Genomic DNA, 16,708 nt, shown 5'->3' with positions numbered 1-16,708 from the left:
AAGCAAGCTACAGCACCTGTCCAGACAAGTACAGGGATTCCCTAGCGAGGAGACTTATTTGATTGTTTTCAATGTTGGGACAGCAATTTTTGGGGAGCACTATACTCTGGAGAATGATAGATGGGGCCCACCATACACTGGAACATTCCAAAGGTGGACATCAGACACTGGAGCAGCATTTACAGGGCCCATTATACACTAGAGCATTAGAAATGGGGCCCATTATGTTTGGAGCATTATTTGGGCCCATAAGACAGTGGAGCTTCATCCATGGGGACCAACATATACTGTAGCATTATGTGGAGCTCATCATATACTGTTTCAAACATTATATGGGACCAATGATTCTGTATGGAGAAATAGATGGGCCTCGTCATGAGATGTAAAAAGTGAGGTATTTTTCATTGTACTATACCGCTATTTCTCTGCCGTATCGGAGCATGATGAGTTCTGGCATGTGTTAAAGGGGCGCTCTTTCGCCCAGGGCACATGAAAACCTGCAGCCAGCCCTCCCCCCCCACAACTTTAGCCAAATAACCCCCATTTTTCAGTGCGTAACTTGTATTATGAAGTTAATTAAGGTTGACAAGCTTAAGAAAGAAGAATTGATGCTTTTGGCATTCAAATGGGCACTGTAGGTGTGTTTCCTGTCCTCCTCTCACTGCCGACTTTTATTCCCCATTGACTTACATTGGGTTTCGTGTTTCGGGACGACCCCGACTTTTCCCTATAATCGGACGATCTTGCTCGACCCGACTTTTGGAAAAGTCGGGTTTCACGAAACGAAACGCGACCCTAAAAAACCAAAAGTCGCTCAACTCTAGTGGTCACCATTGGCCTGAAAGTGTAGCCTATATTGGTAATTAGTTTGTACTTACAGCTCTTAGAAAATAACTCTTCTTGAATTATTTACCAAGAGAAAGGAATATTCGTACTTTGTATGTAAAATATAGTTATTGCATCTTGTAGTCTCCAAAGAAAAATAACCTTTTTTTGCCATAACCAGTTGTGAGATCCAAATGCTGGATTTTTCAACTGGACTGTGTCTCGCCTAAGAGTATCAATGAGGATCTCCAGTTCACGGGGGTTTACAAATTTTAAGATGTTTGTTTATTTCTATCAATACTAATATGACACAGCAGTGTAGTCTAATTGACACTCTTGCAGTTCATTTTCTTGTGTAAGTATTGTTCATTCATTTTTCTTTTTCTTTGTGTCTATAAAAATATATTTTTTATTTTTTCTTTAATTAACATGGCGCGCATAGTATCCAGGGAAAACTACTTCTGGGTACATCATTTCCGCTATTGTTAAATGCAGTGTGTGTTTCAGTGCTGTTCTTTTTGTCTTATCCCCGGCTGGCTATGATGACTTCTGGAGATGTCACTTACGACTCTGTGGAACGCAGTTTGTGTTACACTGCAGCCATCCTGCACTACTACCGGCAGCATGGGTATACCAAAGCGTGTCCACATGACCAGAACGCTCACCAACACCCCTTTTGCAGGTACTTACATTTTTAACACGCATACAAATAATTGCTTTATCCCACATGGATAGGGGATGACGGCTTTATTGATATCGCTCATCTGTCAATCAGAGTCATGCCTCTTTATACTCTCTTATGTATTAATGTATGCCTCTAATGTGCATTCCCTTTATACCCCTGTGTGGTGTAACATGTAGGGCTTGACACTCTCTCCCCTTCTATTTTTATTGATCACTCTGCGAAGCTTTCTTCTTGAGGCTACGTCCTTGAACTGACCTTTATTACAGGTATTTATGTCCTGGGATAACTTGTCTACACTTCATCCCTTTGGTTTAGGTGTGCCACTTGGCCTTATATTATTCTTGATTGAAATGTTGACTATTTTGTGGGAGATTGTTATATGTCCATTTCTTATCGTCATATGGAGTTTGTGTAGGTAGTTCAGTTGTTTCCGCCTAACAACATTTTTAATACTTTTATGTCCCTTTTTTTGGCACTTTATGTACAATAAAGATACCTATCTTAATGCCTTCAATTGCTATTATTATTGCGTTCTTTGTTGACAGTCATATGCCCTTTTCCTTGTTCACATTTGCTATTTTTGGTATATGGCACACTGGTACATCTACTTATTGAATATTATTACTGCGGTGCTACTCCAATTCTTTTATATAAAACATGGGATATTGGCGTACAAATTGTAGGGTCCATTACTCCTATTAACCTTGTGAAAATGCAAAACTTGGGGCTAAAGTAAAACTTTTGCGAAAAATGTTTCTTTTTTTCATTTCACTAATTCCAGTGAAGCAGCTGGGGGTGAATAATCTTCTTGAATGTGGTTCTGAGGACTTTAAGGGGTGCAGTTTTTAGAATGGTGTTTTGGGTATTTACTGTCATAAAGGCCCCCCAAAGTCACTTGTGGGCCCTAAAAAAATAGGTTTGTAAATTTAGTTGGAAAAATTAGAAATCGATGATCAAGTTTTAACCCCTTTTCTAACAAATATTATGCTTCAAAAATTAAGCTAATGTAAGGTAGATATGTGGGAAAGTTTTTTTTGCCAAATTTCAATTTTTTCACAAAAAATGTAAGTCATGTGAAACATATTTTACCACTATCATGAAGTATAATATGTCATGAAACAACATATATCAGAACCACTGGGATATGTTGAAATTTCCAGAGTTATTACCACATAAAGTCACACTGGTCAGAATTATAAAATTTGGCCTGGTCATAAAGGTGAATATAGGCTTATGGAGAGAAGGGGTTAAGGCATTAAGTACTTCTACGGCTTAAAGAAAAAATAAGAGAAAAAGAGTTGAAGCAGAAATGGAAACAGGAGACAAAATTAAAAAATATAGTATACAAAAGGAGACCAAATAATAGAGAACGTTAAGAAAAGTTTGTTTCAATACTTTCTCACTGCAGCTTTGTTGGTTAATTCTGAGGCATTGAAGGACTACCATTGTTTCTTCATTTATTATCTAGCATGATGTACTTAATCATATAATGGAAATGTGAGTGATTAACAAGACTGCTCTTAGTGGTACTGTATATATAAACAAGGTCAATTAATAGGTTTACTTTGAGTACAGATACAATTGCTGGAATGTAATGGCCCTAAACCTAGTTTTCAAGATTTTTTTGTATGTTGTCATATATATTACCATCTTAAAGTGAACCTTCCAGCAGGATTGTGCTTAGCAAACTACACAATGTCAGGTTGGTGCTGTTATACTGAGTAAAATGATACCTTGGTTGACGAAATGTGTCTTGTCGTTGTGATTTAATCTTTATTTGCAGTTTTCAGATAGTGAGATTCGGATGCTGCGGGGCAGTTTGTGGTGCAATGCTTAGATATTCATCCTTAAGGCTCATGATAAGTGTGGCGATACAGCATTTTATTTTAATTAACCAGACATCTATTTTAAGCAAGCCAGGAGGAATAGACTGTTATCTATATGTTGACTTTAAATTTATGCGTTTTTTATTTAGCATTTAGTTGGTCAAGAGTCTGAAATGTTGACTCTTCTTTCATGCAGAGTCATTGAACAATGATTTTTACTGATATGCTGATAACACATTGTCCAGGTCAGCTAGTTTGTTGACTTTTAAAATAGTGGATGAAAAGCTTGCAAAGAGATCTCTATTCTTCTCCTTTACCTGAGAATGCTGGATAAAGGACAGTGGTTAACTATAAAAAGAGATTATATGCCTCTATAACATGAGACAGAGATACCTCCAGACATCCAGGAGAATCAAAGGACCAGAGACTCTTTATAGTGCAGCAGCCAAGACATCATGGCTCCATCATGAGGAACACAGATTTGTCATTCTACAGGATGCCAGCTTAGGGAACCTCGACCCAGGCTGGAAGAATACAGATCTGCTGCTTTGACCATTGTGAATTATTATTATTATTATTCATTTTTATAACGCCATTTATTCCATGGCGCTTTACATGTGAATCCATTCATACGTTTGTGCCAGCCAGGAATGGGACCCACCAGTTGCCTGGCTCCATGGAGATGTTTGGAGAAACCAGGTTGTGACCTCCTGTCAACTGGTCTTATACTTCAATGGACTGTCATCTTCCTAAGCTTGCTGTTACCTCCTCTCTGTGCTTGCCATAGGTGGTGGTAGTCAGTCCTGGAAGCTCTGAAGTTTCAGCTGCTCTTAGCCCGTGAGTCAGCAGAAGGATGAGACTTTGTACTTGTGCACCATCATGTATATTGTACTGGGACTGTTCTACCTGTTATTTGCCTGTTTTGGGTTCAATAAAATATTGCCACACTGTTTTACCCTCACCCTGTGTTGTCTGAGTAGCGTTGCGCACATGGTAAAACAAGACCAGGAAATCGGTGGGATGATCACTGGTCCATGTGGTTAGGGCTAGCAGACCAGGGCGCCCGCTGACCCTCCATGTCTCCACAAAAGGTTACTGATCCCTCAGTAACCTGCCCCCTATATTACTATATACTGCATAGAGTATGGTTAAGAAAAAAAACACATTCATTAGATTGGCCATCGTCGTCGGCACCTGTGCTGTAGCATGATACAGTGGATAATATGCCCGTTTTTCGTTTTAAGTTAAGAAAGGCACATCCAGCCCATGAACGGCAGCGCTTCCCAGAACTCACATCCAAAGATGATATTTCATATTTTTTTATTTCATAGGATAAAAAAGAAGAGATACACCGCGTTTCGGATACAGTGTATATCCTTCGTCAGGTATCATAAAAACACAGTACAAATCCTAATCGAGGCAAGCTGCAAGCCCTGTCTACTGAGATGTATCCCAGAAGGAAGGATTTTTGAGTATACACAATCTAAAGCCATATTAGTCTTCTATCAGGTGAGTGCATAAAATTGTGCACCCTTTAAAAGACAACAATATTGTGTTTACGCACTTAGGGCGCCGCGATTTGTCTGTTCTTCTCTCCCAAACAGGGTTTTTTTTTTGCATGTTTTTCATTTTATTTAGACATGTAAATTTGTTGAAAAAAAATTATCTTAATCAAAATGGCGCTGGCGGTTGTGTCTGCGCAGTAGCATCTATCGGGTTCCGATAGATGCTACTGTACAGGTGCCACGGACCCCATCCTGATGGGGCCTAATTTTTATTTTTTTCAGCAAAATAGCACCAGCAGCAGTGCCTGCGCAGTAGCATCTATGGGAATGCTACTGCACAGGCATTACCGCCAGTGCAATTTTGATTGAAATATATATATATATATATATATATATATATATATATAGTACAACAAAGCTATATGTCTAGATAAAATGAAAACAGGCATATTATCTATCGTATCATACTACAGTGCAGGCGTCGGCGCCTGCCTGATCAATGTGATTTTTTTTAAAACATATTTTATGCAATATGTAAAATAGGAGGCAGGTCACTGAGGGATCAGTGACCTATCATAAGCCATAAGGATGAAATGAATATCTAAGCAGAGTGTCACATAAAGCTCCACCCATGGGCTACTCTGAAGCAAGAGAATCTCATTAACTGAAAACTGCAAATAAAGATTAAACAGCAACCACAAGATGGATTTCATCATCCATGGTATAATTTTAATCAGTATAGTGGCGCCAACCTGACACTGCCTCTAGTTTGTAGAGCACAATCCTGCTGACAGGTTCATGTTAAGCTTTGTAGTTCTTCACAGCTAAGCTCAAATGTGGGAGAAGTAAATCTTGCATTTAACATAAGTAGAGATTCATTCAGGATACCCTGTTAATCATAAATCTCCACCATTCTCTGACTCTTTAAAGCAAGACCTTTCAAAGATGGGAAAAAACAAGTCGGTTGAAAGGTGCGCTTAAATATTTGGCCAAGGGTGCACCGAGCGCCTTAACTTGGTTTGAACAGTAATTCTTTGCTGACAGGGTCCTTTGAAATTGAATATTGCTATGTGTGGAAAAACCATTTGTGTTTTAGTTATCCTGCTCTTACAAAAACAGAGGTTCACACTAGTCAAATATACAGTGGGGAAAAAAGTATTTAGTCAGCCACCAATTGGGCAAGTTTGCCCACTTAAAAAGATGAGAGGCCTGTAATTGACATCATAGGTAGACCACAACTATGAGAGTCAAAATAAGAAAACAAATCCAGAAAATCACTTTGTCTGATTTGGCAAGATTTATTTTTAAAATTATGGTGAAAAATAAGTAGTTGGTCACCTAAAAACATACAAGGTTTCTTGCTCTCTCAGACCTGTAACTTCTTCTTTAAGAGACTCCTTTGTCCTCCACTCACTACCTGTAGTAATGACATGGTTTGAACATGTTATCAGTATAAAAAAGACACCTGTCCACAACCTCAAACAGCCACACTCCAAACTCCACTATGGTGAAGACCAAAGAGCTGTCGAAGGACACCAGAAACAAAATTGTAGCCCTGCACCAGGCTGGGAAGACTGGATCTGCAATAGGCAAGCAGTTTGGTGTGATGAAATCACCTGTGGGAACTATTATAATGAAAATGGAAGACATACAAGACCACTGATAATCTCCCTTGATCTTGGGCTCCATGCAAGATCTCACCCCGTGGGGTCAAAATGATCACAAGAACGGTGAACAAAAATCCCAGAACCACACGGGGGGACCTAGTGAATGACCTACATAGAGCTGGGAACACTGTAACAAAGGTTACAATCAGTAACACACTATGCCGCCATGGACTCAGATCCTGCAGTGCCAGACGTGTCCCCCTGCTTAAGCCAGTACATGTCCGGGCCTGTCTGAAGTTTGGAAGAGAGCATTTGGATTATCCAAAAGAGTATTGAGAGAATGTCATATGGTCTGATGAAACCAAAGTAGAACTGTTTGGTATAAACAAAATTTGTTTGGAGGAGACAGAAATTGGAGTTGCATTAAAAGAACATGATACGCACTGTGAAGCATGGGGGTGGCAACATCATGCTTTGGGGCTGTTTCTCTGCAAAGGGACCAGGACGACTGATCCATGTGCATGAAAGAATGAATGTGCCATGTATCGTGAGATTTTGAGTGCAAACCTCCTTCCATCAGCAAGGGCATTGAAGATGAAATGTGGATGGGTCTTTCAGCATGATAATGATCCCAAGCACACCGCCAGGGCAACGAAGGAGTGGCTTTGTAAGAAGCATATGAAGTTCCTGGAGTGGCCTAGCCAGTCTCCAGATCTCAATCCCATGGAAAACCTTTTGAGTGATTTGAAAATCCGTGTTGCCCAGCGACAGGCCCAAAACATCACTGCTCTTGAGGAGATCTGCATGGAGGAATGGACCAACAAACCACCAACAGTGTGTGCCAACCTTGTGAAAACTTACAGAAAATATTTGACCTTGCATTGCCAGCAGAGGATATATAACAAAATATTGAGATGATCTTATGTTAATGACCAAATACTTATATTCCACCATAATTTGAAAAATAAATCTTGCCAAGTCAGACAAGGTGATTTTCTGGATTTGTTTTTTCATTTTGACTCTCATAGTTGTAGTCTATCTATGATGTCAATTACAGGCATCTCTCATCTTTTTAAGTGGGAGAACTTTCACAATTGGTTGCTGACTAAATACTTTTTTCCCCACTGTATATAGCTGAATAAAAACGTTACATAGTGCCTGAAAACCTGAAAATAAAGTACTTATTGGACCATCATGGGTGGAATAAAAAAAAGACAGCATCATGTGACATTTATGTTATGTTTCAGCCTCATGCCAAATATTTAGCGAAACAGCTTTAAATAAAGTCTACTGTATACTGGGTGGCAAGTGAAAGCTGAGTGGAGAATCTGGGTCCATGACATCGGTTCTACTGCCTGGCATTTTTAAAAGATTTAACAGAAGTACTTGACATAGGACTATAAATCTAAGGTTAAAATGTGGGATATTTTGGAGACGTTGATTACAAAAAATGATCTTAGTGTTGTTGAATCGCATATGGTTTTTGAGATCATGGATACCCCTTAATTAATGATCTTACATGATGCATCTCTTCTAATCTGTTCCTCAACATCAAATGAAGAATACAAAAATATCAAAATGGTCTAGAAGAAGCTTTGTTATTAATTTGTATTATCTAAAGCATTTTTTGAATGTCTGTGATTTTACAAATATTTCAAAATTAATGCAAATTTCATCAGTGTCTTGGATCCAAGTTTCATCAGTGTTAAGTTGTGGATCAGTCTTTGCCATTAAAGTTTTATCATTGGATTCACATGTATTAAAAAATTGCAGTAGGTGCTGAGGAATGCGACCAAGGTTATTATGGGAATGGATGGACTGCAATGTCAAAGCAGATTATGTGATTTATTAAGTTTGCAAAAGTAAATTCTTAGGGCGATGGGTAGGTACAAAGGCATGAGGGGACGGTACACCTAAGCCTGCAATGGTAAAATTGGTGCAACTTCTATGTCTAGAGGAAGAAGGTTTAATCATGATCACAGTTTCTTTACTGTAAGAGCAGTGTGACTATGAACCACTCTCTGCCACAAGATGTAGTAATGATTAATTCACTAAAAAAATTCAAGCAGGGCCTGGATGCCTTTCTAGTAAAATATAATTACAGGATAGCGGTACAAGACTCTGTAATGGGGTGCTGATCCAGGAAACTAATCTGATTGTTATGTAACTGATGTATGGGGTCGGGGCAGGAATTTTTCCCTAATATGGTTAAAGTAGCATTTGCCTTGTGGGGCTTTTTCTTTCCTCTGGATCAACATGTTAAGCTAAAGGTTAGACTTGATGGACTTATGTCCACCTTCTACCTTAAAAACTAAGAAACTATGAGAGAAAATAACATAAGCCATACTCATTGTGCTGATCTGTAGTCGTTTTTAGTGATGAGCGAGTATACTAGTTACTCGAGATTTCCCGAGCATGCTCAGGTGATCTCCAAGTATTTGGATGTGCTCAGAGATTTAGCTTCTGTCGCCGCAGCTGCATGATTTGCGGCTGCTGGACGGCCTGAATACATGTGGGGATTGCCTGTTTGTTAGGAAATCTCTACATGTATTCAGGCTGCCTAGCAGCCGCAAATCATGCAGCTACGGTGACAGAAACTAAATCTCTGAGCACATCCAAATACTTGGAGATCACTTGAGCATGCTCGGGAAATCTAGAATAATGAGTATACTCGCTCATAACTAATAGTTTACTTACTATTTTGGTTTTGATTAGTTATTTCATGTCCTTCCATGTGTATCATTTGTGATAATTTCTATGTGATTATTTAGTAGTCTGCACTTTACAAGTTGTTATATTCAGAATCAGCACCACAAAGCTACCTTTAAGGGTGTGTGCACACGCTGCGGATAGATCCGCGCGGATTTTGCAAAATCCGCAGGTAAATCCGCAGGTCAAAAGACCTGCGGTTTATCTACGGATTAGCCTGCGGGTTTTGCCCTGCAGTTTATCACCTCTACAAAGATGGTAAACCGCAGCGGAATCTGCAGAAAGAAGTGACATGTCAATTCTTTCTGCGGATTAGAAACCGCAGCAAATCCGCGCGGAAAACTCTGCACCGTCTGCACTGCGGTTTCAATTTCCCATAGGATATTATGGTACTGTACAGCACAGCAGAAACTGCTGCGGATCCGCAGGGCCAAATCCGCTGCGGATCCGCAGCAGAATCCGCAGCATGTGCACACACCCTAACACGCTCCTATTATGGGGCAACAAAAGTAATGCTGGCCAGTGTTAGGACTATATGGATGAGTGTAGAAAACTCTCATTGCTAATATTATATGCAAAAAAATGAAATGGGTATGGGGAAATGCATACCCCTACTATCTTACCAGTCCTTCTCCATGAGAAAAATTGCATAAAAAATTGTGAACCCTAAAAAAATACTTTTTTCTTGTTTTCTAAGGTAAAAATTTAATTATTATTGAAGAAAAAACTCATATTTTTAGCTTAATGCACTCAATAGCCTTAAAAAAAATATTTTGGTAACCAAAGATTAAGCGTATTGTCATTTAGGATTAAAACACTCAATCCCAATGTTACCATTTTGACCGAGAACTGTTAGAACTGTGTTAACTGAAGAACCATTAGTAGCAGCAGTTTTCAATTTATGAAGGTGTATGAACTTATAACAACTGTTCCAGACAGAATGTACTAAGGCCTGAAGGCACAGCTATCTGATCATATCACATGTCTATGAACTGAACTTTGAATAGATGTTATCTTTCTGCTTCTTGCCTATATCTTACCTTCTCAGCTGCCACAAAAATAAACTACTGTATAAGAAATAATAGATGAGGCAGGTCTATGTTTGCTATTGCAGCAATGCTGAATTTAGTAATGGATTGTATTTGTAATTTTACAAGAAATGCAAATAAATTCACTTAAAGGGATTGTCCACTTTTGGGACTTTTTTTTACATAAATGCTTGCATATGAGGATAAAAAAAAATCATTTTTAGCACAATTTGTCATTTAAAGACTCTGTTTTCTTGCACATTCAACTTTCATATGGTCCGTGGTTGAGATAAGTGGATGAGGCAAAATTCAGATATTTCTGTTTGCACTGATTTTCATGAAATTTCAATTCGCAGATAAGTTATTGAATGTGCCTTATTACACTCTGGTGTTTCTTCAGACCGCAAACACAATAAAAGTAAGATGAAAAAATAACAAAATATACTTATTTTCACTTGCTTACCTCTCCGTCACCTGTCCTGTCCTCCTCACCTTTTCTGATTGCCACTGTGAGCGCTGCATTGCAGGGCCTCTTCCCGCTAGACTGGGATTTCTGACTCTGATCAGGCCAGGGACAGTTACGCACAAGTACCCTGTCCCATGTCTCATCAGAGTATAATTTTTTTTAGATTTTTTATTCTTTTGATGACTTTATATAGTTCAGCAAAAATATAGCCGCAGGCCACTATTTTGATAATTCTGCGCAGAAGCGAATTACAAAAATTCCACATTTTAACATATGCGGATTTTTTGTAATATTCAAGAAGAATTCAATTCCACTAAAATATACTTTTTTATTTCTAGTCTTTAGTAATAAATAAGCTTACAGAGGTCAGAAAAAGATTAAAAAGTTACAAACTCCTTATCAGAATGTTATAGTGCGGTGCCTGACAGATTCTCAGTTATCTCATTCTGAAGTCAGGAACATGGACAAACAATGCAAAAATGATTTTTAGACCCAAATATAAGTTTTAAAGTAAAACCAATAAAAATCTCCTCATAGGTGAACAATGCCTTTAAAGATTTTTCATGTTTAGTTAAGAATTTTCTAAATGAAAATTTTCACTCTCTTAGGCCGGTTTCACATTAGCGCTTTTTCAGCGCGCGCACGGCCGGGGGTAGCTCCGCCCCCGAGCCGGCTCTCTGCCCGGCGTGCCCGCCCCTTGCTTGTAGCGCCGCCTACTAGCGGACAGCGGCGCCTGCGATCGGCGCACCCTATCTTTAGCATAGGGTGCGCAGATCGTGCGCAGGCCGTGCGCTAGTTGCGCTTTGACCTGCGCTGCGCACTTTTGACGGTGCGCCGTGCGCGCCAAAATCCGAAAAGTTTGATTTTGGCGCGCACGGCGCACCGTCAAAAGTGCGCAGCGCAGGTCAAAGTGCAACTAGCGCACGGCCTGCGCACGATCTGCGCACCCTATGCTAAAGATAGGGTGCGCCGATCGCAGGCGCCGCTGTCCGCTAGTAGGCGGCGCTACAAGCAAGGGGCGGGCACGCCGGGCAGAGAGCCGGCTCGGGGGCGGAGCTACCCCCGGCCGTGCGCACGCTGAAAAAGCGCTAATGTGAAACCGGCCTAACATACTCATGTGTCTCTAAAGTTATCATTACAGACATAAGCTTCTTGATGAATTGCAAACTTTGTATACTATAAAGCATAACCTGAGCACGAAGCAGATGCCACAAAGTGTATCACAATCAATGGATATACCACAATAAGTTGGATTTTGCTAACTAAACTACAGAGGTTGTCGCTGTTATACTGGTTAAAATGATGCCTTGGGAGAAAGAAATATGTCTTCTGGTTTTTGTGTAATCAGTGTTAGAAGTTTTTAGTTAATGCGATGCCCGTGCTATGGAGTGGGACTGTAGGCAGAGTCTTATCTTCCTGCTCTAGGCCAGAGAAACCAAGGAAAGACCTGACCACAGGCCACCTCAAAGCAGTCTGTCTTTATGATGGGGAACATGTTTGTGCTTCAGGGCAGCCTGTGGGCAGCCTGCTGATGGGTTCGCTTAAATGAAACTTTACTGAAACCTTTACTGAAGTTCATCATAATAGTTATTGATTGGACAATAATCACAATAAACCCTGTTGACCCCTACTAATTTCTAGGGAATCACTTTTGCTCCCTTTTCTTCCAAACACTATGCTGCAGTGTGTCTCAATGCAGAGGTGTACCTAGGTTTTCTGGTACCCGGGGCAAGAATTCAATTTGGCAGACAACCTCAACCCCCTCAAACCATTTCATTTGTCGTCATGTGACCAATTATTCATATGCAATTTGCACACTTGCAGTCATGTGCCAACTAGTTGCTCTTCCTAATTCTCTCATTGAAAAACTGAAAGAAACAGGAAGTAAAGCCAGTTGTCACGTGACTGTAAGTATGAAAATCACAGTGAAGTGGCCATGTGACTGCTACAACTGGCAAGCAGAACTGAATCCTGACAGTGAGTATATTACATGCTGTTAGACTGGCATGCTACAGGGCTTCATTTTATAATTAAATGGCTTGTGCAGGGTTGAGATGAAAGTCTTCAGTCACTTTAGGTGACTGCAGGCTTCTGAATTATCATAGTGCATGCACTGCACACTTGTAGGATTCTCCCTTGTCGATGGCAAGGGTGGACGGTCATGTGAGCACAAGTATGTGATTTGTAAACTTCTGGTCATATTACGGCTAGACATGTGCGGCCTCGCTCAATTCATTTTCATTGAGTGATGCTACGTATGACTAGTTGGCATTTGACCATATGCATACAAATCACATACTTGCTGTTTTGTGACCTTTCACCGCCGCACCAGAGAAACTTGACAGTGTGCAGACAGAGAAGACTGCAGACACATATCCTGTATGTTGACCCATCACAAGCTATGAAAACCTCTTTAATGCTTCTAACATAAATTAAAGCATAGTAGCCCTTACCTTGTCGGGCGCCAGAACACTTTATTAACATAGTAATGTATAATCAAGTATAGATTGCTAGATGTGCACAGGATCAGAACCAGTAATAACACAAGAATCCATAACCAGAACCACAGAAGGGCATCATCACAACCCTCATTAGTACAGAAATACATAAAAAAAGACACCAACAATAACCACCATCACTACATGCCTCCACTGGGCCCTCTCCTTTCCATACAGGGCCTCATCTTCATACTGACCCCTCTCACAGTGTCCCCCTATACTGCCCTGTCTCTATGCTGTCCTCCCTCATCACACTTGCTATCCTTAGCATACTGTCCCCTCCTTGCTGTGTCCTCATACTGTCCCACCATGATGCCCCCACTCTATACCCTCACATTACCGAGTCTTTATCCTGTACCTACTCTCATTTTTGTCATCCCATTCTGACTCCTCACACTATTTCCCACAATAGTCTCTTGAAACATTCCCCCGCTACCCATAATGTTTTTGCACTAATTTCCCCCTTGCTCCTCATACTGTGTCTCCTTAAATTCCCCTCTCTCTCCCAATACTGTTTACGCACCGATCCCACCACCTCCCTTCCCATTCTGTGTCCTTAAATTAACCACCTCATTCCCCATTCTGTCCTCAAATTTCTTCCCCATCGCTCACTATACTGTGACTGCACCCATCACCTTTGCTCCTCATACTGTATTCTCAAATTTCCCCCCATTTTCCCCACAAATGCTCTGCCTACCCTCCCTAGATATGCACTACTCAATACTTAGTTCAACTTCTGTAGGACCTCCTTTCAGCTGCTATTCAGCAAGATTTATACTATATGTAATTAGTTAGAGGATGGGACTTTCACTGTCAGAGTCTTTTTGCCCGCTACAACAATACTCAAACAGGGAAAGTCCTATACTCTGATTTTTTGAATAAAGTGTATAGATTTGGCAGATAAGCAGTTGACACTTATAAAGGAGCTTGAAATGCAGGGAAGTGTTTGGGAGAGAAGGAGGAAAATGTATATAATGGAGCACATTTAAATAAATAAAAACTTATTGCTTATGCTTGAAGGATAATTACAAGCAAAAAAGATCATTTACTCTTAAAGAATAAAATAAATTGGTAACTGCATACTTCAGCTACACATTTTCACATATGAACCACCTGTCAGCAAAGGGACCTGGTGTACAACATCCCATCCTTGAAGCCATGCTGGCACGGCTCCCCACAATAACCGCTTAGCAAGCTGTCAACACAGTTCAACTATGTTGTGTTGACAATTGGCTCTGCTTAGCCAAGCAGTGGTCACTCTGTGCTCAGAGCTTGCACTGCATTGTTTTTGAAACCGGAAGTAATCTAGCTCACCCTCATCAGATGCTATTGTAGTTTGGAACACATGAGATGTCTTTGCCTGAACGCAGTAACATCAATGCAGAAATTGGATGATGTATTCTCTGGCTTCACTTAGTTTATGACTAAAGACCCCGTCACACATAAAGATGCACCAGTGATCCCGACAACGATACGACCTTGTCAGGATCGTTGGTGGATTGTTACATGATCGCTGGTGAGCTGTCAAACAGGCAGCTTCACCAGCGATCAGCACCAGCGAGGACGCTGGTCTCTAAGGTAAATATCGGGTTACTAAGCAGCGCGCGTCACTTAGTTACCCGATGTGTACCTTAGAAACCTGCGTGCTCGCGCCGGAAGCTGCTAGCACACAGGTTTCTAAGGTACACATCGGGTAACTAAGTGACGTGCGCAGCTAAGTAACTCGATATATACCTTAGAGACCAGCTCCCAGTGCCTGCATAAAGCGCTGGGAGCCTCGCTAATCATAGGCTCCCACTGCCACACGCAGCGATGCGCGCTGGCCAGCGGGAGAGCAACAATGAAAAAATGGCCCAGGACAATGCTGCACGATCAGCGATACCCGTGGGGGGGTCGTTCGCTGATCCCCGTCACACACAGCGATCTCGCTGGTGAGATCGCTGTGGCGTCACAAAATCAGCGATCTCGCTAGCGAGATCGCTGTGTGTGACGGGGCTTTAAGGGTGTAATGCGAAGATGTCCTAGCTCTGCAATGCATGATGTTTTAGCCATACTAATTATCTGTCACTTTAACATCTATTTTGGATGGAGTACACATTTTCTGCATTACTGCATTGTTTTCCAGTGCTTTTGCTTTTTTCTGAGATAATAATAATATTCTGAGATATAAATTTCAAATACATTGATTGACTTTCAATAATAAATATATATATATTTTGCTGCAATTGCTGTTGAATTATTTTTTTTTAGTCATGTCCATCTGTGCTGCTGACAAAATTAACTAGCTAATTTATTTAATATGCAATAGATAGAAATGTGGCAACTCAGAAAAACGCAGTTGAGCAGTAGGAGGATAGTGTAGCACTGAAGAAAAGCAGGGTGCAGCTGGGAAACGTAGTTTTAGCAGATGAGAAAGAGACTACAAATTCTGTTATGTGAAGCTGGATGAGCGATGAAAAAGACCCGAAAGTACAAGAAACCTGATTTTGGGATTAGTTTGTATTTTAACTAGAGTTATGCTGATAGTGGTCCTTGTGAAAAAGAATGCAATTGTGCGAAATAACTTTCAAGCAGAGGTGCAATTTGAAACATTTGGGTCCCTGTGCAAAATTGCAAAATGTGTAACGGGGCCCTAGATTATCCCACGTCTTTAATAGTATTGGTCTTTTCATATAGGCCAAAAGTATATAGCGCTTGGGTCCTTCAAGGACCAGGAAATGAAAGTTACAACTCTGTTAATGTCAGAGACTGTTTAAAACCTCTATTAGAACTCATTAGTATACTAGTTGAGTATAATATACAATGGAAAGTTTTCAAGCAGGATCCAAAATAATTACAGTTTTACTCGAGCTTTGTAAAATTGAAACCGTTATTATAAGGCAACATATGAAATATTAAAAAAAATCTGGGTTATGGTTATAAAAGTCAAATCAATGATTGCTTAGGAAAATAAATTTCTTCATTATAAATATTAGCATATTCTGCTATGCTAGCCATGAGGAAAATGAGAATAATATATATTTACTGCTGAATTTATTGAAATTCTGTAAGAGACGGCTTATAAATTATTAACGGCAAGTGTTATAAAATGCAATTTAATATGTTTTGGAATATAATTGCCCTTTGTTGAGAATTTATTAAAGAAATAAATTTGTGATGGGTCAATAATATTTAGTTTGCAGTACTACAACTAGCCTAAATTTATTTCCAAAATTCTGAAAGTGTGGCCATACTGTATTTGCTTTCCTGTCACAGCGCCTCCTAAAAAAAAAAAAAAATCACTTTTTAAATACATTATCCTGTCCCGATCACTAAAACCTATTTCTTAGAACTCATTCATATATAGAGTCCTTCAAACCAAAATAAATACCAGACATGTCTACAAAGATGATGACAAACAGTAGTAGCCATTAATTCTGACCCAACACACGAACACATGATTCTCATATTCTTAAAACCTCAGGTCTACTAAACTCATGGGTTCATACAGTTGTGTGACAAAGTGTTTGCCTCCTTCCTGATTTCTTATTCTTTTGCATGGTTGTCATTAGAGATGAGC

The 16,708-nt window shown here is 40.0% G+C and overlaps 1 long non-coding RNA gene across 1 annotated transcript in view; it reads left to right on the top strand.

Moving 5' to 3' along the window:
- Positions 1-16,708, top strand: part of LOC141083947 (uncharacterized) — a 130,271-nt gene that overhangs the window by 52,910 nt on the left and 60,653 nt on the right. The window contains exon 2 of the long non-coding RNA XR_012230861.1: positions 4,668-4,845. This is a non-coding gene — a long non-coding RNA (uncharacterized lncRNA). The remainder of the gene's footprint in view (positions 1-4,667; positions 4,846-16,708) is intronic.

Source organism: Dendrobates tinctorius, unplaced genomic scaffold, assembly GCF_039654945.1.
Source record: "Dendrobates tinctorius isolate UK_male_01 unplaced genomic scaffold, ASM3965494v1 ptg000022l, whole genome shotgun sequence".
In the NCBI taxonomy this organism is placed as follows: domain Eukaryota; kingdom Metazoa; phylum Chordata; class Amphibia; order Anura; family Dendrobatidae; genus Dendrobates; species Dendrobates tinctorius.
The sequence above is the reverse complement of the archived record's forward strand: the minus strand, read 5'-3'. Positions and strand labels throughout refer to the sequence as shown.